The sequence below is a fragment of the Uloborus diversus genome, chromosome 6 (genome assembly GCF_026930045.1).
Source record: "Uloborus diversus isolate 005 chromosome 6, Udiv.v.3.1, whole genome shotgun sequence".
NCBI lineage: Eukaryota > Metazoa > Arthropoda > Arachnida > Araneae > Uloboridae > Uloborus > Uloborus diversus.
Window position 1 is genome coordinate 50,456,544 of NC_072736.1, and position 26,786 is coordinate 50,483,329.

Genomic DNA, 26,786 nt, shown 5'->3' on the forward strand with positions numbered 1-26,786 from the left:
TCACTCCTTCCCACGGATTGCTGGAAAGTTCGTCGGGCGGAAAGAAGTGACAACTCATATCACGGAAGTGATTCTTGCCCTCCAATGTATATTCGTTTGATGCATCGTGGTAACGAAAACGGCACGTTTTAATTATTCCGTGAAAGATGCGTGGAAAAGAATAGAGAATAAAGAGACTTAGGATTGAGTTTAGCCTATAGTTAGAAGTATTAGGGAGAGAGGAGAAGATAATAAGATTCTTTTTTCAAACAGATTTTTTTTATCAAGTTATATTTTTAACTAATGATGCAGTCACCCTGTTTGCTCCCTAGCAAACAAATTTTCTACCTCTGATCAATAAGAATAAATTAGTTTTCGAGCAAAATATCTGGAGATCGCATTTTAGATATCAACCAAATTTTCCCGTTTTTGTCACTTAAAAAGTGCTGTATGATTAGAACAAAGAGAAATCAGATGGTGCAATGTCGGGAGAGTATGTTCCATCGATTTCTTACGGCTTTTTATATAGGATTAACATGAATGTTTCATCGGGTTTTGAAACACAGTATTTTGATTGGCAGACGATCTACAAAGACGAGACAAACGGTTAAAGAAAAGATACAGACACTCTCCAAGTTTCTGGTACATACAATAAATGTTTAATGTACACAAATGGTCCCCCTGCACAAATCACAACATTAATCCAGTTCCTGAAATTAGAGGTCCTTAGTCGTAGTTTGCAATTCATAATTTTAATTTAACGACTCCAATTTCAGATCCAGTCGTCATTTTTGACAACCAAATTTTCATAAAAAATTAATGTGACGATCTTAATTTCAGACCCCGTCGTACTTTTTATTGTAAGTTCATGTATAAAGCTGCGATAGCTTGCGTCTATAAATGTAAACATATTTCTTCTGTATGCAAAATAAAGTTTTCTACAGTAGAGTGAAGCGTGATTATAGTAACTGTAGGAAGTTAAGACTCTGCTTAAGATATTTCAATTATTTTAAAGTTACGCCTAAGCAGAACGTTTTGGCAAGGATGAAAAAAGCTTGGTGTCAACGAGACGCTTAATTTTTATATCCCAATTTTGAACCCTGGATGCATTCGTGCAGTGCTTGCAGCAATGCTGGCATTGGGCGTAGATCAACTTTTCCTTCACATAATCTTGCAGGAAGAAATCAAATGCAAGTCTGCGACAGACATCAAAAGCATGCTATAGAACGTCTTAAAGGTTGGAGTTCGAACAGATGGCATGCTGGATTAAGGTTAGGATGTTTACCGTGTGACCAAGGGCGAACATATTGAACATTTGCAGTATCTATTAGAAGCTTGGAAAGTGTATTGTATCTCTTCATGCATCAATTGTCTCTGCAGGTCGTATATCTGCCGAAACGCAAGGTTTTGAAATCCGGTGAATCATTTGGGCTCCCTTGTATCAAACTGAGAAATGAAACTAGATTTTAGATACTTTAACTTCGTACTGTTTCAATGTGAATTTCTGCCTTTCCAGTATAAAACTAATCAAGCTCATAAGTAAATTCTGGTCTACCACCTGAAGCAAAACTGAATTCCATATTTTCGTAGGACTTGCGATGAATTTCCCTATAATTAGTTGAATATGACATTTAAGGGACAATACATTAAAAAAAAACTTCTTTATAAAGGACAATTTCATCGACCAAGTTGTCGTCTCAAAAGAAAAGCCGAGTTTTAATACAATAATTATGATCAATTATGCATGATTTTATATTATCAATAACATCAACTTATGGATCATTTAATACAGAAAGGAGGAACCTAACAAAGTAAAAGCTTTCTCTTTCTTTTTACCGTTTTCTTCTGATAAGTCTTACATTCCCTCAGTGACAGCAAATTGTAATTTTCCTTTATCTTTTGGCGAACAAGAAGTCCGGAACAATTAAGCGTAAGCAAACCAAATTCATTCATTCTTCTTTCGGTATCCATTTTGCATTTACATAGTAATAAGTAAAGCATAAAAACATTCACATTGAATCAAGAAACGTATAGTGAACCATGGGTGCTTATGCTTAGGGCTGTCGACTCCGAACACAACAAAACACATTCTCTCAAGCGTCAAAAATAACAGCTTATATCGAATAGATAGATATAAATTCATTTAACCTCGACAAGCAAATGTTCAGGTTCATTTAATGCATGAAAAAGCCAAACGCTTTTGCATTTCATATTAATTACAAATTCTTCCAAGTGTAACAGAAGAGATTGCGCCTCGGCATTTTTCTTTTTTCGTTGAACGCAAACAATTTGTGAAGAACTGCGATTAGTCAATGGAAGAAAGGCTTTGTAGAGCATGGAATCAATTCGATATCACCTGGAATATTCAACTGAATTCTGCAGCGCCAAGTACAATTAATCGTTAGTGTAAATTCAAGAAAGTAAGAAGCAACGACCAAAAGTGTTTTAGGTAAAGCAGAATGTAGACAACAATAAACCATACAAAAAAGATTGACTTAGAAAAAAAGGAAGACGCTACAGTAAGATGTAAACTGAATAACTGCAATGAGTTCTGCTTGAATGCAAGGTGGAACAGAAAGATTAAAATATTCAGCTTTATATATATATATATATATAAAGCTGAAGATCTTCAGGAATTTTGCTGAGTTAGAGCCCTAGATCTTATCTAAAATAGTGACACGTCTGTCATTTTGGGGCAAGATGCCGCTTTTTTCCTATGTCTGTTATAATGAAGTAGCGTGTTTTTCCTCTTGTGGTGCTTCTTATTAACACGGAGTTAATAAGAAACAACAATCAAACAGCAAAACACGCTACTTCACCATAGCAGATATAGGAAGAAGGCATGGTTTAGCTTCATGATCGATCGCGGACGTGTCGCTACTTATTCTAGGATTCAGGGCATTAGGCCGAGTAACACGTTGGTAGCAAGGGCGCCCATATAGGGGGGCAAGGAGGGGCGCGACCCCCCCCTTAGAAATTAGAACTTCCTTGTTTTAAGTACTTTTTTCTTCGCAAAAATGTAAAATCATTTCTTCTCCAGCCATCAATGAACAAGTAATTAAAAATGTCAAATTTTAATGACTCTAATCTGCCCTGAAATCCGCTTCCATGGGGAAAATATCCTGCTAAACCATGGTTTAAAATATCTGAGCCTCCCCCCTTGCAATATTGCATATGGGCACCCATGGTTGGTAGTGTAGAAAACCGTTTTTTTTCCAAAATATTCTGCAGTTAACTTATAGAGAATAATTTTTGGCTTAAATTGCAATTGAAATGTCTTGAAAAAATAAAAGCACTCGGGCACCTTTTTGTTGTAGAGCAACCATGTTTATAGCAATATCCCTTGGATATAAGCATACACCAGTTAGTTTCAAGTAATATTTGATTTCATGATGGATCATTTCTTTCAAAATGTGAGACATTACCTTTTACCAGTAGAAAATTTACCCCAAGAGTTTCAGTAGTTCTTGAGATTTTTCAATGACCCACTATAATTTCTCTTTTTTGTTAAAAGTTGTTGTTTAATCATCAAAACGGCTTTAGTAGTTCATAAATTTTGCCGTTCGTCCTTAGTTTGTTGTTCCTTAGCTCTTAAGATATTTCATTGCATTATTGTAGGATTTTAAACACCTTCAAAATAGTTCTCCTGTAGACACCAGCTATTCTCTTATTTGTTAGGATTGATACCTTGGACAGTAATAGTTTTAGGTTTATATTCAAAATGTATGACTTGCCCCATGAACACACACTTGTTTTGGATAAATATCGAGACTTGTTACAAACAAGCAAAGTGAAAAATATTCTTAGTGACATTAGAAAGACCAGAAAAGATATTACCGACACCAAAGTCTGTCAATTAATCCTAAGAAATAATACATTGAAAGAGCAAATACAGTCGAGCCCGCTTAATGGAATATCGGATAATAGAATATCCCGCTTAATGTAATGAAATTCCAATGTAATACTCCATTGATGTGTGTTATTTTTATCCCGGATAATTTAATATCCCGCTTATTAGAATAACTTTTCCTGGGAAATTGCCTATTCCATTAAGCGGGCTCGACTGTAGTTGTGAACATTTTTAGAAAGCTGAAAAGTTTGACTTAGGTCCTGGGAATACTGCAACCAGAGATAATGCTTGAATTTTCGTTCAAGCATGAAAGCACTCCTTGACATTCTTCTGGAAGAGAAATATTCATTTTGAAGGAGTGAAATGTGCGAAAATAGTAAAGAAAGGGGCAGGGAAAGAAATATGTGTAGTATTAAAATTGCGTATCCTTTAGAATGTTTTGACATTTTTAGTTGTGGAAAAGTGAAAAACATACAAATATAATATTTTTCAAACCCAATTGCTCTCCCTCAAACACTCCTAACTTTTCTAGAATGCGAAATTTTTATGAAAATTCAAAACGTGAAAGTGCTTCTGACTCATTACTTGAGGTGCACTTTCGATTTTCAATACGTGAAATATGCGTAAAAGGAGCGTAAAAATTATCTCCGACTTCAACTCAATAGCATCCCTTCTTCCTCCGTGGTCAGTTACCAATTATTAGCTTCGAACTAACTTGTAAGGAAGATATTTTTGTTATTAGGTACATTATGGAAATACATAAAGATTTCTGTACCGGCAGAAGTTCTTAAATGACACTGAAGTCGAAGAGCACCCATCCGTCAAACTTTCCCAGAATGCGTGTCAACAAACAGGCAGCGTGGAATCGGTTGCACACCCCGCAGAGCAAGTTGGTCACGGTCCGGGCGGCCCAGATGGATCTGTGCATGAGACAATGGAATCGCCACGAACGTGTCACGGAAGAGACGAAAGAGAGAGTGAAATATGCCCACAATCTCGGCAAAATTCTCCCACTCACGGACACGAATTGCGAGACACTTGGATGAAAGATGCCTCCTCACGATGCGCCCTGAGAGAGGATGCAGTTTTACATCAACAAATTTTATTTTGAAAACAAAGGTTGATGAAATATGCCTCCACATGATGGACTCTGAGCGAAATTATAACTTAAACTTTACCTGAGCAAATTTTGGTTTGAAAACACAGGTTGATGAAATGTGCCTCCACATGATGAACTCTGGGAGAAGGTATAACTTAAACTTTACCTGAGCAAATTTTGGTTTGAAAACACAGGTTGATGAAAACTCAACACAATGCTCCCTATAAGAAGGTGCAACTCGAGCTTTACATGAACAAATTTCATTTTGAGAACACAGGTAGATGAAAGATGTCCCAGCATGATGCACTTTAAGAGAGGGTGTAGTTGGAGCTTTACCTGAGCAAAATCCATTTTGAAAACTCAGGTTGACAAAAGATGCCCCCATATGATGCACTCTGAGAAAGGGTGCAACTTGAACTTTGCATGGACAAGTTTTATTTTGAAAACACAGGTTTATGAAAGATGCCTTCGCGTGATGCACCCTTAGAGAAGATACAACTCTACCAAAACAAATTTCATTTTGAAAACACAGGCTGGCGAAAGATGCCTCCATACGATGCATCCTTAGAAGGAAGACAACTTTTAGCTCAGTCTGAACAAATTTTATTTTGAAAACACAGGTTTATGAAAGATGCCTCTGCACGATGCACCTTGAAAAAGATACAGTTTTACCTGAATAAGCTCCATTTGGAAAACACAGAATTCAGGTTAACAAAAGATGCCTCTTACTTGTATTGAGGGTGCAACTTGAGCTTTACCTGAACAAGTTTTTATTTTGAAAACATAGGTTGATGAAAGATGCCTCTGCAAGATGCACACTGACAGAGGGTGCAACTTGTGCTTTTCCCTGGACACATTTTTTTCTTTGAATCTACCAGTAAGGTACCACATGGTTCGCAATAAGCGATCGTTAGTCGTATTTGTAACTAAAACTTTGAGTTTAACGACACCGATGTCATATCTAGTCGTCAATTTTGACGCCTAACCTTTTATTAAAAAAAATTATAATTAGACGACAACGTAATTTTATGACCAGTCGTTGTTTTTTTACTGCCTTGCTTAGATTTTTTTTTTTTTTTTTTTTTGTGGTATCTTTTTTTCAAATAGATTTCTTGACGTAAATGACAATTCAGAGTAATCAACAAGTATTTTCAATCTGGAAACATTTGAACGAGTTGGCTTTTAACTGGAAGCAACTACAAAATTCTATTAGAGACCTCACCAAGCTATGAGGATTTGGGCTCATTAGCGGCGTAATGACAGCAAATATCTATTACGCAGACACGTAACATGGCCCCAATAAATAACCTAAAATTACTCGCAAGCAGACCCTTTTGCCAATAAAAACAAAACTAGACTTCTAGCTTAGCTGTGAACCCTGACCCTTAATTACTAGATTAATTGAATTTATATAGTTGAATGTTAGGGTCAGTTTTAATAATTCTGACCTTTTTTTTTTCCTTTTTTTGAGCACGTTTATGTTTCCTTTAAAAAATATGTTATTTGAAGCACATAGTAGAAAAGGGGCTGTAAACAAAATTAAATATTTCGAGGTAACTGGTACAAATGGTAGGAGAAATTCTTACATGTTCTGGAGTAGGAGATGATGATAACAGCCCTTGTAGGAGGTGCAGCTAGAGGGCATGACTGAGAAAAATCTTTCAATGAAACCTATCCTACGGTTTGAACTTTGCACTTGTTTTACTCAAAACTTTAACAAGCCCACTTATATCCAATTTGCTTTTCCCTTACTAGATCGTTTTAATTATTTAGAATATTTTTTCACCCCAAAAATGCAGAAAAAAAAAGTAATTAAGTTTCTTAATTATTCACTTAGGCTCTCAAAGGAGTAGTCATAATTAGTCCGTAGTGAGTTTCGGGGGTAATTTCTAAACACTTACTTTTGTTTGTGATTTCGATCTGAACATGCTTGGATGGGAGTTATGGCAACTGGTGCTAAAAGTTGGATAGCGAACATTTATTGAATTCAGTAAACTTATAAATAAGTGGTGAGCATAATCACCCCCCTACCCACTCATAAGAAATTCAACACTAAATGATAGTCTATTTTACCGGTATAACCAATAGTTCATTTAAATAGGAGACTTTTAAAGCGAACAAATGCGGTATTACATTTAAATTGCACTGTACAGTGTATGCTGTAAGTTGCCTTCACTGAGCTAAGGCACAACTAATTGTATATACCGACGTCTCACTTGCGGCATCCAAATTCAGCAGTTTTTGCTCTAAAATTAGACAATATCAGTTTGGAAAAGGGAAAAATATTGAAAAAATATTTGACTATAAAATACATTTGTGTATGAATAAAATTGATGCATGTAAAAGCATATTGGCTGGTTAACCTTTCATTGGACAAACTGCTATCTCCAAAGTTCGAAAATTGCTTCTCAAAGTAAGACTCACGAATGTTAAAAAAAAGAAAAAAAAAACCTCACTTGAAACGGAAGGATAATACACATTATCAAAATCATCCAAATAAAAAAAGAAAGTAGTTAGGGTCTTTGTTTTCTTCCATTAATGCCCACCCGAAATTTTTCGAACTCCTGATGACCTTAACGGCTTCTTTGTCATCGCCTTCCATCACTCTTTATATCTGGTTGTATTTTCCACGAAGAAAGAAGCGCGAGCTTCTGGTAAACAACATTGAATATCTTTTTCTGTCATTCTATTGAATCTGAATTCCTCCGCAAAGACGTTGTCATTAACTGTGACCGACTCTTTCACGTCCTGCTGCGCAGGCATTAGAAGAAACGTCTCATTTAAATAAATCTTTTGTTTCTTCTCTTTTCATCGTAACCCAGATTTTTTCCCGTGTAAATTCTCCCTTCTATTTAATCTCTTTTGTCTCGAAACTAACTTAGTTGCTTTCTCGTCCTCAATGTCACGCTCCACAAAGCGAGACTTATCAAACGAAAAACTAGTTCTCCCTCAGCGAGATCGGCTAAAAATCATTTAAATGGTACCTATCAGCTTGATGCAGTTTTCAAAAGCTGTTTAGAAAGTAAAAGAATGTAACAGAGAACGATCAGGAAGAATATTGTTTTAGGAAAAGTTAGTAGCGTTACTTCACTTTGCGGATTCAGAACACGGATATTTTTCGTTAAACCGGGCTGTGTTTAGTACTTTGTATCTTCAGCGAATTTGGTCCGTTTACCTCCAAATTTATTGAAGAGAAAAGCTTTTTGATTTCAGTGACATAAAAGTAATACTACGCCACTAACTTCGTCTTAAAATTTAATTGTTTTAATTCAATAAGCAATATACACAACTAAGCAAATTTAAAGCTTTGTCATCACTCTGATTATTGATGTTTCTACCCAGGGCTAGGGAGAGTGGAGGGGGGGGAAATGATCGACTCTGACTCTGACTTCTGAAAATTTAAAACATGTGATTCTGACTCTTTTACCCCAAACTCAGCTCGATTCCAATTCTGCAGCCTTTTCAGAGATCCAGATTCGTTGCGAGATTGATTTATTCCGACTTATGGTAATTTAAAGATTCCAACTATTTTACTCCAAAATAAGTCCAATTCCGACTCCAGGATTCCGGCTGCCATGGTTCTATTTGAAATTGTAATCAGGATTCTTAACAAGAAAGTACGCAGATTGCCTTTAAAAATCTAGTTTTGAATAAAAATTAAATATTGCATTTTTAATTTCAGTAACATTGTTTTTGGCAACTCTGCTAAGCAAATAGGCGCTTTCTTTTAATTACTTTGGCGAAACACTTGAGAAAACGCGCCAAGTCTTCCACGATATGATAAACTACTCGAATACTGTTTTTGGCACGAGTTTTGTCATGATGTTCAACTTCGAAGAGTTGTACGATATCAGGAACATTAGTTTTGACCGGGTACCAATTCTTCTGCAATTGGGATGACGGATAGGATAATATTACAGTTTATAATGTGGTCACGGCGAAATTTGAAAATTCTTGTCGCCACAGCCTACTGTTCCATTAAAATGTGAAAATTTTACAAAGAAATAAATTAAGTCACGAAAAACTACTTAAAGTTCCACTAAAGTGCAATAAGTTCAACAAATTCTATTAACAGTGGCATAAAATACAAAATTATCCGCTAAAACTCCATTATTTAACATTTATCTTTCTCAGCAACCGCGTTACCGTTGCCCAGTCTATCTGCACGTAAAGATAGCTCCAATCGGGATTTGGGAGTTTGGCGAGCGGACAGGGAGCAGAGGGCTCTGTTCCCTAGTAATACTTAAAATTCTAACTTCATCAGCTCTAAATTTGTGACAAAAGGAGTACGGAAGCTCTCAGAACTTATTTCCATTCCTAAAAACCAGGATTAAGTCAAATTTTAAAAGCTTACATAAATTTGAAGAGAAGTACAGAGGCTTTGCTCTCGTGAGCTAAAGAAAATTAGAGGTCGCCACCTGCCATAGGATAATTAAATAAAAAAAGTAAAAATAAAAATGAAGATTAAAAAAAATGGCTGGTCATTCGCCACAGGATTGACACCTCAAAAACTATATTACGTGCACTAAATTCAATAAATAATCGTCAAAATATTTTACACCAAATCAAGAGGAATGTATTACTTTCATTAATAAATGAAGATTAATATTTAAAAATTAAAAAAAGTTATCGTTTATCCCTTTGAGTAAAGAAAGCTGTAACAACTTCAAGAAAGTACCTTGGAATCAAATTATTACTACCGGCCACTGGTGACTTAAAAATAGGATTGCCAGATTTCTGAAATGTTAAACCGGGACGCTCCCCCCCCCCCCGGTTGTTGGTTTTCAAAAGGAAAAACAACCCTTAATTCTCAAAGCTATGAACAAATGGTTACTAATTACGAGCTTAAGCCAGGGGTAATAATAAATGACACAAGCAGATAAATTTAAAAATTTTATTTCTTACACGTCAATATTTAATAGTTACTTTAGTAAGAAGAAACTAGCCGACCCGTGCGGAACTCCGCACTGTGCTTCGAATCGTTTCATAAGGTACTCCACTCTTTAAAAATTTCAAAGAAAAATCATTATGAAGAAGAATGAAGAAAAGTAAACGGATTAAAGTAAACGGAAAAAATTAAACGCATAAAAGATGGCATGTAACTTAAAGACATCAGTAGCAAAACCTCGTTAAATATAATGGTGTGATAATGTGATCATCGCTCACATTTTGGTTGTACATATTTTCAATGCAAACATAAATATCATTAAAAGTTTCTAATCGTGAAAAAGCAGTAGTTGTGCATGTAAATAAAGGGGGTTGTGGTTAATATAATCCTGCTTATGTGAGCCTCTGACGGAAAAAAAGAAACATTAAACGGATACTTATTGGCATGGATTCGAACTGGCGCCGTTCTGATTACTAGCACGACACTCCAACCAACGGATCAAATACGCTAAATTTCAAATGCTATTCATTGAAGCAATGTGCAATAAAAAAGAGCAAAAAAAGCTTTTTGCCCCCCTCCCCCCCAAAAAAAAGACCATGGATCTATGTTTTATCATTAGCCAGCATCATACGCTGCTTTAAAATAATTCGTAAAACACGGAATTTGATTAAGGAATGAGGAAGATCTCGCGTACCGATTGAGACAAACATTCTAGAGAAAAAATAAATTAGATGGAAAAGAAGTGTTTTTATTTTTGAAAATTGATTCAGTTTCCCATAGCAGGCTGCTTTAACCGTTACGGCTTGGATGCCACCACATGTTTTTCTTTTATACAAACACTTAAAATTCAAAACCTGTTGAACTGAGTCCGGTTTTTAAGTGCAATTTTTCGAGCGTAGACAAAATGCAATTTTTTTTCCGCCGAAAGCAGAGGAGAAAATAATTTCTTATTTATGAAATTGATAGTAATTTTGATGTTTTACTTCGTATTTGAATAAATAGTTAAAGGCTTACTGGGTGAAACGCGTAATTTCAATTTGGGGTAGCATTTTTTTATTTATATAAAAAGTCGCACCCTGCTATTAGAAAAATCTACATTTCTGCATACAAAAGAACTGCACAAAAATGATTCACTCGTTGCCTGAATTTTTAAATCTATTTTTTTTTTTTTTATGCTTACATTATGCTTACTTTTCTGAACGGAGTCAAAGCTTTAAAAAAAAGAAAGAACAGCCTTCGATTAATAGTCTACTTATCTGAATAATAACTGTAGCCTGCATAAAAGAGCGAAACGCCAAGTAGAATTCCCGTCGCATTTATTTTATTGCCTTACGTGTGTTATCTGTTGTATGTTATGAGTACTTGTAATGCGTAATATTAATCTAAATTAGCTACAATGTCGGACATCCCATGCAGGAATCTAACTGTAGTTCATCTAGTTTAGAACCAAACAATCTACCAAAAAAAAGCTTATCAATTTAAACGAACAACTAAGTCCAGTGCTTTTAAGCTTTGTTTTTTTTTTTTTTTTTTTTTTTGAAAAAAAAGGTTAATTGTATTATTTATTTATTTATTTATTTCGTTTTTCGCGGGAAAACGACGCAAAATTTGGAAAATTTAGAATTTTGCTTTAAAAAAAAAATCCACAAAAGAACTACAGGCTGCATCAAGTTTTGCAACAGCAAGGGGCGGTTCCGAAAAATTGGTTTTTAGGCTTAAAGTATATTTTTCGCCATTAGCCGGCCTGATAAGCTTTAAAATGAGGTGGGAATTTCTTCAAGAAATAAGAAAGATCTCGCATACCGACAGAAAAATAATCCACAGAAATAATATTTAAGATAAGACATTAAAGAAAAGTATTTTTATTTTTGAAATTTATGTAATTTGAGGCCGCTTGAACCGTTATGGCTTAGATGGCAGAACGTGTTCACCATTTAACCGAACGGTTAAAATACAAAATCAGTTGAACTAAGTTCGCTTTGTAAGCGTAGCTTTTCGAATGTAGTAAAAATGTCACTGGCTATTTGTTTTTTTGCTGAAAGAAGAAAAAAAAAGATACTTTATCCATCAAGATGTTAGTAAATTTAATGTTTTACTTCGTATTCTAATAAATATTCATAGTTTAACTAAATGAAAAGCGTAATTTCAATTTTGTGTAGTAATTTTTTTATTTGTACAAAGGGTCAAAAACTCTCATTAGAAGAATCTGCATTTCAGTATACATTTTTTTTTCTGAACAAAAATTATTTCATTGTAGTCTGAAACCTTAAACCTCATACTTATATTTTCGATTATGCTTTAGTTTTCTGACCGGAGCCACAGCTTTAAAAACAAACAAACAAAAAACCTTACAATTAAGAATCAATTTAGCTACAGGGTACATCAAGTTTTCGCAACAGCAAGGAGTCTTTCTATCTTATTTATTTTATTATCCCTCTTTTGTCATTTATTGTTTTTAAGTGTTCATGAAATGCGTAATATTTGTCTAATTTTTTGATGCAGATCGTCCGGGCCCTAACACTCGTTCTTCTGGTTACCAGTCGAACGTTCTGTCGGTAATAGCGCAAGTTAAACTTATAAATTTAGCCGAAAAACCTCATTCCGGTGCTTTAAAACAGATTTTTTTTTCGACAGAAAAAACAATTTTTAGACCGTGGGTCTATTTTTCGTCATTAGCCTGCACGATAAGCTTCAAAAATAGGGGTAAATCAAAGAAGTCGATCAAGAATTGAAGAAGATCTCGCGTAGCGACAAAAAACAGGCTACAAAAATAATATATAAGGATATTATGAATGAGAAATTTAAAGTATGCAGTGGGAAATTTTTGTGTATGTTTCAAATGACAAACAAATTATCCTAAATAATTCTACACAGTTAATTTTTATAATTTTTTGGTCATCTGTAATCAAATTTATCCTTTACCGAGACGCGAAGTAAACCGGCCGGGACACCGGGATTTTGCTTGAAAACTGGGAAGTCTGGCAAGCCTACGTTAAGAATCTTCTCAGTTTCACCCTTAACCGTGAGCTACTGCCCATGCAAGTTAAGCCCTCTCATAATCGATATGGCTCAGTTAAGATTCTTCAGAGCCTTTTGCCCCATTTATTCAAAAATATTTTCCATCTCCGCTATTTGAACGTCTGAATTTGCTGACGTCAGTTCCCGAAAGATCTTCGATGACGATTCTTTCGCTTCGAATATGCCCTTTGGGCTAACCTTCTGGAGGGTGCACTGACAATGGGTTTTCGCATCTGCGTGGGGGTTGATGAGGATGAAGAGAACCGAGGAAGGAAATGATGGAGACAAAAAAAAAAAAAAAGAGACAAAGTTAGAAAATTATTACCGCGTAGGTTGTCATGGCGAAACCGCATTATTTAAACAACAGCCCTTAATTTTAATTTTCAAATATGATACATTGATTAGAAGATCTACGATAACTGCAGGATCTAGTAATATTGTTTCTTTTTTTTTGTTTCGGCTTTTAATGAACTGGAATGATTCATGTACGTAATAGCAACTGTATTCAACATTGAAGATTAGTCATGATCCGCAATTTCTCTACTTTTAACTGCCTTACTCATATTTTAATTGTGTTGTTGCATCTATTGACGTAAAACTGAATTAAAGCTTTCGAAGTATTGCATAGTTATCCAAAATTATGAAACAATAACTGTAAAAACAAATTTAAGTGAATTATTAAGCTATATCAAGATTACCACGTCTTTATCAGGGTACTACACAAATAGTGTAATAATGAAAAAAAAAAAATAGATAGCAATTTAATATGACTATTGACATTTTTTTTGGGGTGGGGGCTCATAAATTATGGGTTCTTGTCACCCCGTTATCGAGATATAAGGTTTTGAAGTCGGGCGAAATATTAAGAAAAGTTGACAAATTTAAAAGATTGGTGAGAGGTGGATTTCACAATCTGCAGGTGGCAGCACATCCATCTGAAAAATACAAAAGATATCTGCCATTTCTCACTGAAACTTGCTAAATTTAGAGAGTTTTCTTAAAATTTTGGCTGACTTTAAGGCATTATATTTTGATGTCCGGGACACGAGGGCAAATACCTTATGCGTGCGAAAAGAACAAATTTGAGAAGAGAAAAGGGGTAAGTTCAGAATAAAAACGCACACGCAACACATATTATTATTATTACTATCATCAACATCTTCATTATCAGGGATCGACTACTTCCAGGCGACTAAAAAAACTACTTTGGAAACTAGTTCTTTCAAAAGTCATGTTACACTGGAGTTTCCTATAAATTCTAAGAAATAATTTGTCTTGCGCCTTAAATTTTTTCCTGGCACCTACAATTTTACACTTTTTACCCATCTCTGCTCAATATTATTATTTTGATATGTAAATGGAATTTTTTTTTAAACTCTGATTTCTTTGGAATTAAGTTATTTGCCTTTAATACCAAAGAAATTACAAATAGCGAACAATATCACTTTTCAGCACACAGCATTCATTTTTTATAACTAATTCCCCAGAATATGTATAAGTTGAACTTTTCTTGTTGTTATGCCGAAGTACAGCAACAACTTCTGCTGAATAAACGTTCTTTCATATGCATGAAACATCTGGATGATAACGTCGGGAGTTCTACCTTTTTTCGCAGACGTTGCATACTTAATAGGCCAGAAAATGAAATCTTTCTCTCTGTTTCTCAAATCTCATTGTCTAGTCGTATCAAAACGGAACAATATGTAAAGAAAGCAGAGACGTTTGGAAAAGATTACTTTTAGATTCGAAATACGTTTGGATAACACAGGTTGACATGAAATCTCTGTTTTAAGTGAAAACAGCTTAAAGTTATCTGTAATCAGTCTGGAACAGACGTAACATAGCTGATGGCGAAAAGCCTCATGTAGAAGCTGGGCACCCTCATATATATATAATAGCCAATGATGGAGCAATGCTCCTGACGCCATCAACGATGAAACTCGCGCCGCGCTATGATAATTTGATAATGTGTTTTGATAAAGTTTAAAATGCAGGGAAAGACTTTATTGTGACAAGACTGAACTGGATTCGGTAACTTAACTGTTTTACTGGTAAGACTGTGTCCTTTCAGGGTAATGAAACGAAAAAGTGGTCAACAATGATCGCTGTCTACTGGAGCTTAGGGTTAATCCACTGGAGTTAGGGTTAAAATTTCAACCATCAAAATATCACCTAACAGGCAACTGCTTCGTTCAAATGTAGAAACAATTTTCACCCGTCATATCTTGACGGGCGATTTTCTAGTTAGGTTTAAGTTATCTTCTTTTGCCTTCAGCTCTGTTATGGCTAATCCAGACTAACGAGCACAAAACAAGTGCGAAACTAGTTTCTGGATACTATATCAGCTGTTCTGTATTTGTATGCAAATCTACCTTCGTTCCGGTTATGGGGCTGTAATTTGTAGATTTATTGAAGTATAATTTTGCACACTAGTGTGCATGTATGTCACTTACAATACTGTTTCCACTGCATTTAACCAAATAAATAATACACAAAACATTGGAGAAATTTTCTTACTTTTTTTTTTCAAAATTTTGTATAATGCGCAAGAAATTTTAGGTTAGAGTTCCGGCTCCCCAGATCACCGCCTGCGTTTGAAAAATCCCCTCATCAGTTTAGGGTTGACTCTAAAGCTTGAAATGCTGCACAGATTTAGAGTTATTTTATTTCCGAAGAGATTTTCAGTGCCGGCAACCGAGGAAAACACGAGAACTCCATTCTCTGCGTCTGGCTGCGTTTGCACTCTCTGTAAACACGTGCAGCCCAGTTGTCAGCGAGCGTACACTGAATAAACTGAGAATCAACAGAATACAAAATCGCACCGCTTTTCAAAGTTTGTTTATGTGGGGAACAGCTGACTGACGGCGTTCCACGAGAAAGAATGTGGTGAAAGATTGAATTATTTTGGTTCGGAATTTCTTTCTAAATCTTAACAAAGCAGAATCTTGTAACCATACGATGCTTAAGGTTACCATGTGTCCCGTTTTCAGTAGGTAGCCTGTCCGCTTTGTTCCTATACATGTTGAAATGTCTAGTTTTTTTTTTTTTTTTTAAATTCTGAACGGAACAATGAGAACGATGCTTCAACAAAAAACTGCACTGTTAAAAAAATATTTAAGTTTTACGATAAAAATTACTGGCATCCATGTTGCCAGTAACTTTTACCGTAAAATTCTCATTTACTATAAAATTTTAGGCTAGAATAAAAGAGAGTTAAAAAACGCAACATGCGAGCATCAGGTTCGATTTCGGGTTCCTCGTATTGGCAGGCGCCTTTGCTGATCACCATAAAAGTTCGGTCGCATCGAGTGAGGGGAAATACGGTGTTATCTGCTTCACACTATAGCCGCGTCCACAACACACTTTTCGACCCGAAAAATCTCCGCTCTGGCTCCACAAAAAAAAAAAAAAAAACGATTGAAAAATTCCCCGTTTCCGTGTAAAAAGAGGTTTTCTATTGTACTACAGAAAGCAGTTCTTTCCCAGCATCCTTAGCGGCTAGTAGACGAACTTGTTTCGTGTAATGCATTCTGGCTAAAATTCCGCTTTGCTCCCAGAAGCAAGCAGGAGCAGAAAAAATCCACATATATCCCGCAAATAACCGGAATGCGGTGAAAAGCAGGTTTTTTTTCGGGGTCGAAAGTGTCCATGGAAATGGCCCTTATAAGTCAGGTGTTGTATCAATTGGCGCTGCAATCGTTTATTACTGTAAATCTTTTCTGTACTGTAAACACTCCATTTTAACGTAATATTTACCTTAAAAGTTTCCTGAATTTTTAAGTGTGTCGGTATTTTCCTACTAATAAATTAAATTTTGCATATTAATAAATATATTTTATTTCTACCCAACCCTATGTTGCACACACAGATAAGATATTTTACCTAAGAATGATTTGTGTACTAGTGAAAAAGCACAGTTGCTAATCGCGGTTCTTAAGCAGTGTTTATTGTAAAAATTAATCGTGTGAAATCCTGCCAAAAATTCCATTTTCTTATTTAATATCAGTACTAAATATCCAGAATTTGTTCATTAAAAAAAAGTAATAACACACCAATTCTTCGTTTAAGAGTTCATTTCTGCTCTCTTCTGTAATAAGCACGAACTATTAAAAATATATGTCTTTCGTTTTTTTAAATAGAATTGCAGGTACCGAGAACTGTTGTGTGTCTTGTTTTAAGGAAAAATATGCATAGTCACCTTAGCTATACGTAACGCACCAGGCAGATTTTGGGAAGTCAGGAAGAGGGTTGTCAATTGCGCCTTCTGGTTTTGAAAAAATGTTATATTTTTACATTTAAGTGGGCGTGGTTTTAGCTGTTATCCGATAAAATTGACTTTGAGAGTACGTCTTGTGTCTACCCTCCCCCCCCCCCTTCTCAAAAAAAAATTCAAATGACGGACCTGACACCAGGCCCCGAAATACATTTTTTGCAATGAAAGTTTCAAGAAAAACGAGAAAAAAATATATATAAAACACATTGCAAGACAATATAATTTTTACAGTTAGCGTTGCACATGCAAAAGGAAGAGCTGAAAAGTTTCTCTTTAGTGAAAGGAAAAATTTTAAATCGCTGATTTGTCTCCAATTTTGTTTTAAAAATCAAGGAAACGGTCGAAAAAATAAAATTAAAACTTCTCGCAACCCGATTTTTAAGTTTAAGAAAAGATTGTTAAAATCTGCAGCAGAATACAAACTTTCCCAAAAACGTAATTGCATGTAATCAATTTAAACCTTATTTTAGAAATCAAAATGTTCCCAAAAGGTATTAAAGATATGAATAAGTAAAAAATAACCAAACGGTAAAGGAAAATAATAAGAACGTGCTAAATATTTCAACAATTTTATTTAATAATGTCATAAGATACTCCAGAACAATAGGGAAACTATTTCAGTTTACAGAAGGCGCGTTTCTATTTTTTTTCCTAAAAACACCGCGTAGAGCTTTAAATTTTGAGAACATTTGACCGCGTCCTTTAATAAGTGCTCCATAAAACACCTTTTCTCGACATTGAGCCGCATGGAATTCTCATCATAAAGTAACGATCCCATCGCGAAAGAATTGTTGCGTTGTTTTTAATGGCAGAAAGCTGTCAACTTGTGCGAAGACAATGCAGGAAAGCAACCAGCGTCATAAAATAACGCTGCAGATGAAAACTGAGAAGTGAGAGCCGTAAATGCCAAACTTAAGAATTTTTTCCATCCTTAAGCATTGATGAAAGTTGGAGATGAATGATCGGTATTTTTGCTGGAAAGATGAAGTAATTCTTGTTTGATTGACGAAGAAAAGAGACGCTGAAAGTGGCGGAAAATGTTCGAACATCAGAGTGAATTTCCACCTTTGAACATAATTGGCAACGGGATAAAATCTCTCAATGCGTATACAATTGTTAATTATTTTTATATAGGTTCATAATTGTTTTGTATTTTTCTCATTTCAGTCGAAGCTTAAAATTCAAGTACAGTAGAATTTCAATAATCCTAGCTAATTAGGGCCTCTGGTGCTTCGGATGTAAGAAATATCAGTTTATAGAAATTTAATAATAACTTGTCAGAATCGAAATTTTAAAAATGCATTGATCAAAAATACAACAGAATATTTTTAAAAGATGAAAAATAGCATATAAAATGTTTTTTATTTATTTATTTATTTATTCATTTATTTTTTTTTTTTTGTAGTCAAAAAACTAAAACAGGAAAATAGCTTGCATAGTAAGTTTTAAAACGTCAACTGAATTTTTTAACAATGCCAAGCTAAATATTGAAAGACGCATAAAAAATAATAATAATAAATAAAATTTTAAAAATAAAAAAAAAACAAGTTTCCTGAAAATTATATTATTTTCAAATTAAAAACTCGTCATTTTATTAAATTTACATTATTTTTTGAAAAGAAATAAAACAATTGAAAAACAGAACAATAAAGCACCTTGTCTTGTCCAGAGCTTAGCTATTTACAAAAAAAAACTTCATTATCGGATCGGAAAAAATAAACCACGGTTAATCGAAAATCGGTTAATAGAAGTTCTACTGTAATATTCAGAGTGGTGGATTCCCCAGAAGGTTCTTTGTGTGACTTCAAACAGCCAATGACTTTTGAACATTTAAAAGTTGCATTCTGTTATCTTAATATGAGGACATTGTCGAAAAATATTCGAGAGCTCATTCTACAATGTTTGGCATTTGAAAAAAAAAAAAAAAAAAATCAAGTAATATTACTGGCAACCGATTGATTTGCAGATGTTATGTAAAATTTGTCTCTACATACGTTTAGTGCCGTTCTGTCGAACACATTTTGCTTCATGTTAGTCACTCATTACATGGCTGCTAAATTACCTGCCTCTTACGTTTCTATTGATCCTGCAAGTAATTATGCAAAACAATATTTTTTTATAAAACAAATTATGCTTCTATTTATTGCACTATCTTGACATATAATTTAACGCGTAATTTTAATTCTGAATATAATAGAAAGTCTTGATTTAATATAACTTTTTGAGCCTGCATCTTGAACTGCATTTCATCTATGCATACTTTTTAACTATTAAAGGTCAAGAAAAGATACTTTCATATTTAGTAGTATAGCTACCACATTGCTATGAAGAAACAATTTCTGACCTTTTAATACCTTCGAAAATACTTATTTTTAAATTAAATATACAAAAAAATATCCACACTGAAAATATATATAACTATCAATTAATTTTTCGCATAAAAAAGAAGTAGTTTACCTTCACATGTTTTGGGTTCTACTAAAATTATAAAATGAAAACAATTGACAACCATACGAAGAAATTTACTCCATAAGGTAAAAGAAAATTGTGCGATAGTGTAGAATCCAAATTTGCTTTCGTAGATGTGTTTCAAAGGGGTTGCAAGGAAACCCTTCTTTATCGGAATAAAAAAAAATTAAAAAATCGTTCATTGTGTTCCACATGCACTTGCCTCGGTTTGTGCTTATTGATTCAACTTTAATATGTAATTACTTTCTAAGAAATGATGAAAACATTTCTATTCAAGCTAATTCCAGGAAGAAAACCATACACTGTAAAAAAAATCCGGAAACGTTTCTGAGTATATCGTGCAGCTGCGGTTCATGAAAGTTTCAAAAACGTTTCTGAGTATTTCGGAATCCTCTTTCTGTAATGTCCAGAAACGTGTCTGAGTATTTCGGAATCCTCTTTGTGTAATTTTCAGAAACGTTTCTGAGTATTTCGGAATCCTCTTTCTGTAATGTCCAGAAACGTGTCTGAGTATTTCGGAATCCTCTTTCCGTAATTTTCAGAAACGTTTCTGAGTATTTCGGAATCCTCTTTCCGTAATTTCCAGATATGTTTCTGAGTATTCTGTGCAGCTGTGGTTCATGAAAGTTTCGAAAACGTTTCCGAGTATTTCGGAATTCTCCAAACAATTTTCAAAAACGTTTCCGAGAATTTCGGAATCCTTTTTCCGTGATTTTTTCTAAAATATAATTCTTTATTATAGTATTGCATACCATATTAGTTTCAATTCTTTCATATCTAAGAGCAATAATACAAGCAATTTTAGAATCATTCGTGGATTTTTTTTTTTTTTTTTTTTGGAATTTCTAATGACAAATAGCATGGTTAACAGCATAACATATGCACAGTTATAAATTTTTGAAAAATTATGAAATAATATAGTAGTTTCATTCATAATCACAAAATCGTCGGGGGGAGGGAAAGGGTCTTTCTCAAAAGTGGGATTGTTTGTTAAACAATATTAAACTTCAGTTTTTCTCTCAATATTTTCAAGACAAAACTATCAACATATTGTATTTTTAATGCAGAACTTAAAAACACATCTTGTATCAAACTTGATAGCTTTTATCTTCGGATAAAATTTGACAGGACTTACCTACCTTTCGCGTTCCGGAATTCGTTCACCTCAAGTCAATTTCTCTGACGAACAAAGTGTACCGAAAAGTACCAACAGAGAAATTGATGAATTTAAATATGACACCAAGTCCCCCTGCTGGAACCATTCGGGTTGATTCTTCTGTTCTTGCCCTTTTCCAGCTCATCACAAATATAAATACTTATTCAAAATAGGTTACTGATTTTATTTTTACAGTGTGCGCAAAATGCATTATATATTTTATTTATTAAAACATTGAACTCTATTACATAATTATTCCATTTCATATATACGAGAATACCCCCCCCCCCCCACCATAAGAGTGATGGTGCACCCATAAAATGCTATGAAGCGCCCACCCCCCTTGAAAAAGCAACATCATATACATTATAAATCAAAGTATCATATACATTATAAATCAAAGTATCATATAAATTATAAGTCAAATACTTTAATATGGTGTAAAAATACAAAATTATTTTATTAAGTCTTTTTTTTTTTTGCTTTTGGTAAAATTGAGGATCGTAAAACGAAAAAAATGAAGACACTTTTAAATACATATATGTATCTATTTTTTAAATAAATTAATACACATTTAACTAATTTAAAGCGTTTCGCTAATGCAAATCTTTAAAGAGATATTGTCATTTAGATAATACTGAAGCACTATGTTCCTAATTACAAGAGATAGTTTTTTTTTTACTTCATACAATCTAGCTACACTGTTTACAAGAGAATGAAAACATGCAACCTTAAAGACGAACTATCAAACCTGACAATTTGCATATTATAACATTTAATTCACAATGCTTGATACATAAATGTTCAGCCAAATATTAACTGAGATTGACACATAAAAACAAAGTACACAATAACACTTATTTAAATTTTTTTATAATCTTCAATTCATAAATTTTACAGAATAAAACTAGACACACTTGCACTTTAAATATGTGTTCTATGTAATGTAAAATATTTTCAAATTGCAATAGTTCACAACGAAAAAATGATACTAAAGAAAATAGTTTTTTTTTTAACGAGATTTATATGAACTAAATCTCTTTAAAGTAATAGAGTTGCAAAGCGACTTACCTATTCGTCGGTGGTGGTCTTTTGCAGGCTTTGGTCACCAAAAAGGTGATTTTTATGACAGAATAAAATTCTGCCAACAAAAATTACCCATTTGGTAGAAAGAAGAAAAGTATCCTAGAAAAAAGTAAATTACCTACACAAGTTATGCGACGCAATGAAATTACATGGCGTCCTCTCGGCAGTTATTTGGTTTTTAATTTCAGTTTGTATTCCTTCCGCGAGCATGCGTCGAGAATTTGCACTTCGTACTTAAAAATAAGTGACATAGCTTCAAATTCAATCTCATGACGATACATATGCAAGAAAATATAAGACTTTAAAATTATCTTCAGTGAATTCATGCGAGGAACAAAACTTCTACTAATCCCCTTGATGAGTGTTACTTCGCATACATGAGTCAGCACTTGTTTTCATTGCGTGCTTTCGAAAGTTTCAGTTTAGATTTGCTGCTGGACTATAAAATTGCCGTGAGATCTGCGCGTGCGTCGACTCTTACTTTCTTGCTAAACGGGAAACGTTTTTGATTATAGCAGAAAACTGCGGAGGGCGTACGAATCTGTGTATTACGGAAAACTTTTTTGTATATTCAGAGAGTTTTCCGTGATTTTTTACAGTGTACTTCGTTTTCCTTTTACTTTGTGTTAATGGTTTAGGTTTTGATTTATTACTAATGTTTAGACTTGAATTTACAGTATTACAATTGCTTATTATCGTAAATTTACGAATGGTAATTAAAATAATAAAAATATCAGAGTTCTGCAATGAAATAAAAGCGAAGTAAAATTAGATATTTCGTTTTCTAAGAAATATTTAAATTTTCATTCGAGGATTACAAATACTTTTTACTGCAAGACATCAAAATTAGTTCGTATTTCTAGATAAAAGTTTTCTTGTGAAGTTCAGATTTCATTAAGTTGTCGATGCAAACACTTTTCCCACTGAAACAAGACTTTAACGAGTCAAAAATAAAATTGGGCAAAAAAAAAAAAAAAAAAAAAAAAAAAAAAAAAAAAAATTAGAAACTCAAAAAGCTTATTACTTTCAAGGTTTATACAATCAATGAACTAAATGCGAGATATAATTACATGTGTATTTACTTTCATGAGAAACAATTAAATTTACTTTCGATGATTACAATTTACCTTTGGCGCGACATTTTTCGAAATTATTTCATATTTCTAGATAAACGTTTTCTAGTAAAATTTAGATTTCGTTAAGAACTCTATGTGGAAACCTTATCGATTGAAACAAGACTTTCGGAAAACAGTGACATTCCTGTGCAAAAAAACTATAGAAAGTCTAACCAGCTATTTTTTTGAACTGTCAGATTTTTAATGAACTAAAAGCGGGGTAAAATTATGTGTGTTTCATTTTGTGAGAAACGATTAAATTTACATCTTAGATGATTACAAATTATAAATTTTATTGTGACATTTCTCTAAATTAGCTCATATTTCTAGATGAAGTTCTCCCCGTAAAGTTTCGATTTCGTTGAGTACTCTACGGCAAAACTTTAATTTTATCGACTGAAACAAGACTTTCGTGAGAAAACAATGACTTTCCTGCAAAAAAAAATCGAAAGTATAACCACTTTGAAATGTCAAATTTTTAATAAATTGAAACTGAGGTAAAATTGTGTGCGTTTTATTTTATGAGAAACAATCATATTTACATTAATGCTAAGCAAATTATTACTTTTTTGTGAAATTTTTTGAAATCAGTTCATGTTTCTAGATAAACGTTTTCTCGTAAAGTTTAAATTTAGTTAAATACTCTATACCAAGACTTTATTGACTGAAACAAGACTTTCGTGAGAAAACAATGACTTTCCTGTACAAAAAAAGAAAAAAAAAACTATCGAAAGTCTAACCGCTTTGAACCGTCAGATATTTAATGAACTAAAAGCAAGGTAAAATTACGTGCGTTTCATTTTATGGGAAACAATTCAATTTACATTAGATGATTACAAATTATTACTTTCATTGCGACATTTCTTGAAATCTATTCCATGTTTTTAGATAAACGTTTTCTCGTAAAGTTTAGATTTCGTTAAGTGCTCTATGCGAAAACTTTATCGACTGAAACAAGACTTTCACGAGACAACAATGACGTTCCTGTGCAAAAAACTGTATCGAAAGTCGCTCCGCAAACGAAGAGAGCTATCATTCATATTAATACGACGAAATGTTGAGAAAGCTACAAAACGGACGATAAAATAGAGATCTGTTTCTCTTCAAATAGAACATGATACGTTATGGTTTTGATTGTCAGTGGGAAAACGGCTCTTCAGTTTCTCAATCAAGCGTTGAAAATTTATTCGATATGACAGCTTTTTTGGATTTATTACACGCACCACAAAAGAAACAAAAAAGCTGAAGTTAGAGTTATCCATGTTTTAGCTACTTCTAATCGGTTATCCAGTTATCACATTTTCCAACTAAAAAAAAATCTGTACTGAATCAGAAATATACTTACTCACATTTCAGGTATTGAAAGTTGGAAATGCCGGTCAAAAATTTCGTCAAACAATCATTTTCTTATTTTGCATTTTTTCTGGGAAATGCTGCTCAAACATTTCGCCAAAATTATTTTTTGTTTTGCATTTTAAATAACAATCTGGCTTTACAGTAAATAAGGAAAAAAAATAAGAAAATGTTTAAATAATATATTCTGTCGGTTTTTTTTTTTTTTTTTTTCCAAATTGCAAAATGTTTTTGAAAAACCATTCGAAATTTTTGGAATTTTAGGAGTTATGGATTCATTATTACAATAAACTTCTCTCATGGTTTCGTTTTCAACATTTTTCGTCCAACATTTAATAAATTAAGAGAAATCTTGTGATAATACGAAATTAATACGAGACGTTTTCCAACATTTAGCAAATTCATTTTTCTGCTTCAAAGACGAAATCATTTTATCGACATTATTTATTTCAGATGATATTTCCCATATGGCTGGAAGTTATCTTTACTGGCAGGATGATTTTTAACAAGGTTTTTTAAAGTGGTTTTTATGATAATTATATTCGAATTTCTAATAATTACACAATACTTAAGAAGGTGTTTTCCTTCATTTTTTAACAGCAGATGCAAAAGCACTATATAAATATCAGTGGGGCAGTTAAAGAGAGAAAAATTTTGGATCGAAGTTACCCTCATTGACTGTTGCATAAATGTTCAATTCATTTATTTTTCACATCTCGGAGCTTTATATCAAATCTTACTAATATTATATATGCAAAAGTTTGTCTGTATGGATGTATGGATGTATGGATGTTTGTTACTCTTTCACGCAAAAACTACTGAACGGATTTTGATGAAACTTTACAATAATATAGCTTATGCATCAGAATAACACATAGGGTAGTTTTCGTCCCGTTATGGGGGGCAAAACCCCCTTAGGGGGGCAATAAAACACAATTTTTGTATAAATTCTCTAATATTGAGATGAAAAAATACTTGCACATATTTACATTATATGTCCATCGAAAGCTCTAATTTTTCTGCTGAAGATGGCACCTGTTCGAAATTTCTAAGTACAATAAAAAACGAGTTATGAGCTTTTTAGATCCATGTTCGAAGGCTTTCCTCAACTCAATACATTATTTAGTGTATCATCTGAACTCCCTGTCGATAGCGACAATTGTTGTATTGTTGATTTTCTTTGCTTTTCGTGATTGTTCAAGGTTTTTCTCAAGTCAAATCTTGAAGTAAGATTTTTGCACAAGATTGGCAATTAATACATGATTTGGCTGATGATTTTCCATTTAAACGGAACTTTAATGTAATTAATGGTTTTTATTATTATTTATGCTGATTGAACACTTACTCATTATCCAAACAACCAGCAGATCGCCAAAATTTTTGCAGAAAATTTTCCGTAGCTGATGCATTTGGCAGTTTTTTCAACGTTGCTGTTTTTGAAGCCGAAGACTACGTCATAATGTTTCTCAGCTTTCACCATGTAAACAAAATATCGCCAATCAAAGAATTTTCAAAAGACTTTTTTTACTGTGTTAAATAATCCAGCAACTAAATTAGGCAAATCCATAAACAGCACAAAAACTTCCATTAATTTTCCTTTTTGCACAATTTCAAACAATCACCAAATTTTATTACTTATTTTGGTAACATTTCGGATGAAACTGTTTAGCGCCATTTTATGGTGACCAAAAATATCTCAGCATCTGGCGACGATATCTCTGTAACGAAAATTAATATCATATCGTTTTACAAAGTAAGGAAAGAATGGGGGAGCATCATCGAAGGTACACCGAAACGACTTTCGCAAATTCGGTAAAATCGCACCAAGAGCCACAATGATTAAAATTTTCCGAAATAACTAAAGCAAGTATAAGGGGATTACGAGCGCAGCTACTTTTTTTTTAATCACTTCGTACTTTATTAGCCATACAGAGAAGGTTTTAGACTCCATGTTAAAAAAAAGTATCAACAGATCTTTTTAAACATGAGAAGATTAATTTCATGTTTTTTAAATTTGTACATGCTTAAATATAGTGCTTTCGTTTCTAAATCAATACTAATTTGTTCTTTATACTTATTGCTATTTTAGTTTTATGGGTAAGGAAGAAACTCAATTTTTAATCACGTCAAAAAGATGTGTTTTAAATTCTTTCACTTAAAACAGAAAACAAAAGCAAGTAACGATTTTTTCTAATAATTATTACTGACCCAGGCAACGCCGGGTATTTTTGCTAGTTTATACAATATTTCTTTAAAGAAATAATTTATCTTTAAATTAATATTTCTTAAAAGAACAAAGCAACCACTAGAGTTCCTTGATTTGCACCATAGGTGAGAACGGATGAGAAACTATATACTCCATCTTCCTGCTCAAAGTTCGAGACTCGAGAACACTTCTTCGATCTTGCCCAGGTCAACAGCCGTAAGAGCAAAAAAAAAAAAAAAAAAAGTTTCACAATTTTTGAACTCTTGAATTGCACATTAAACTACCTTCAAATGT

General features: G+C 33.5%; 1 protein-coding gene across 1 annotated transcript in view; it reads right to left on the reverse strand.

The window, feature by feature from the left end:
- LOC129224544 (uncharacterized) overlaps positions 1-26,786 on the reverse strand; it is a 380,265-nt gene that overhangs the window by 341,117 nt on the left and 12,362 nt on the right. The window lies entirely within an intron of this gene.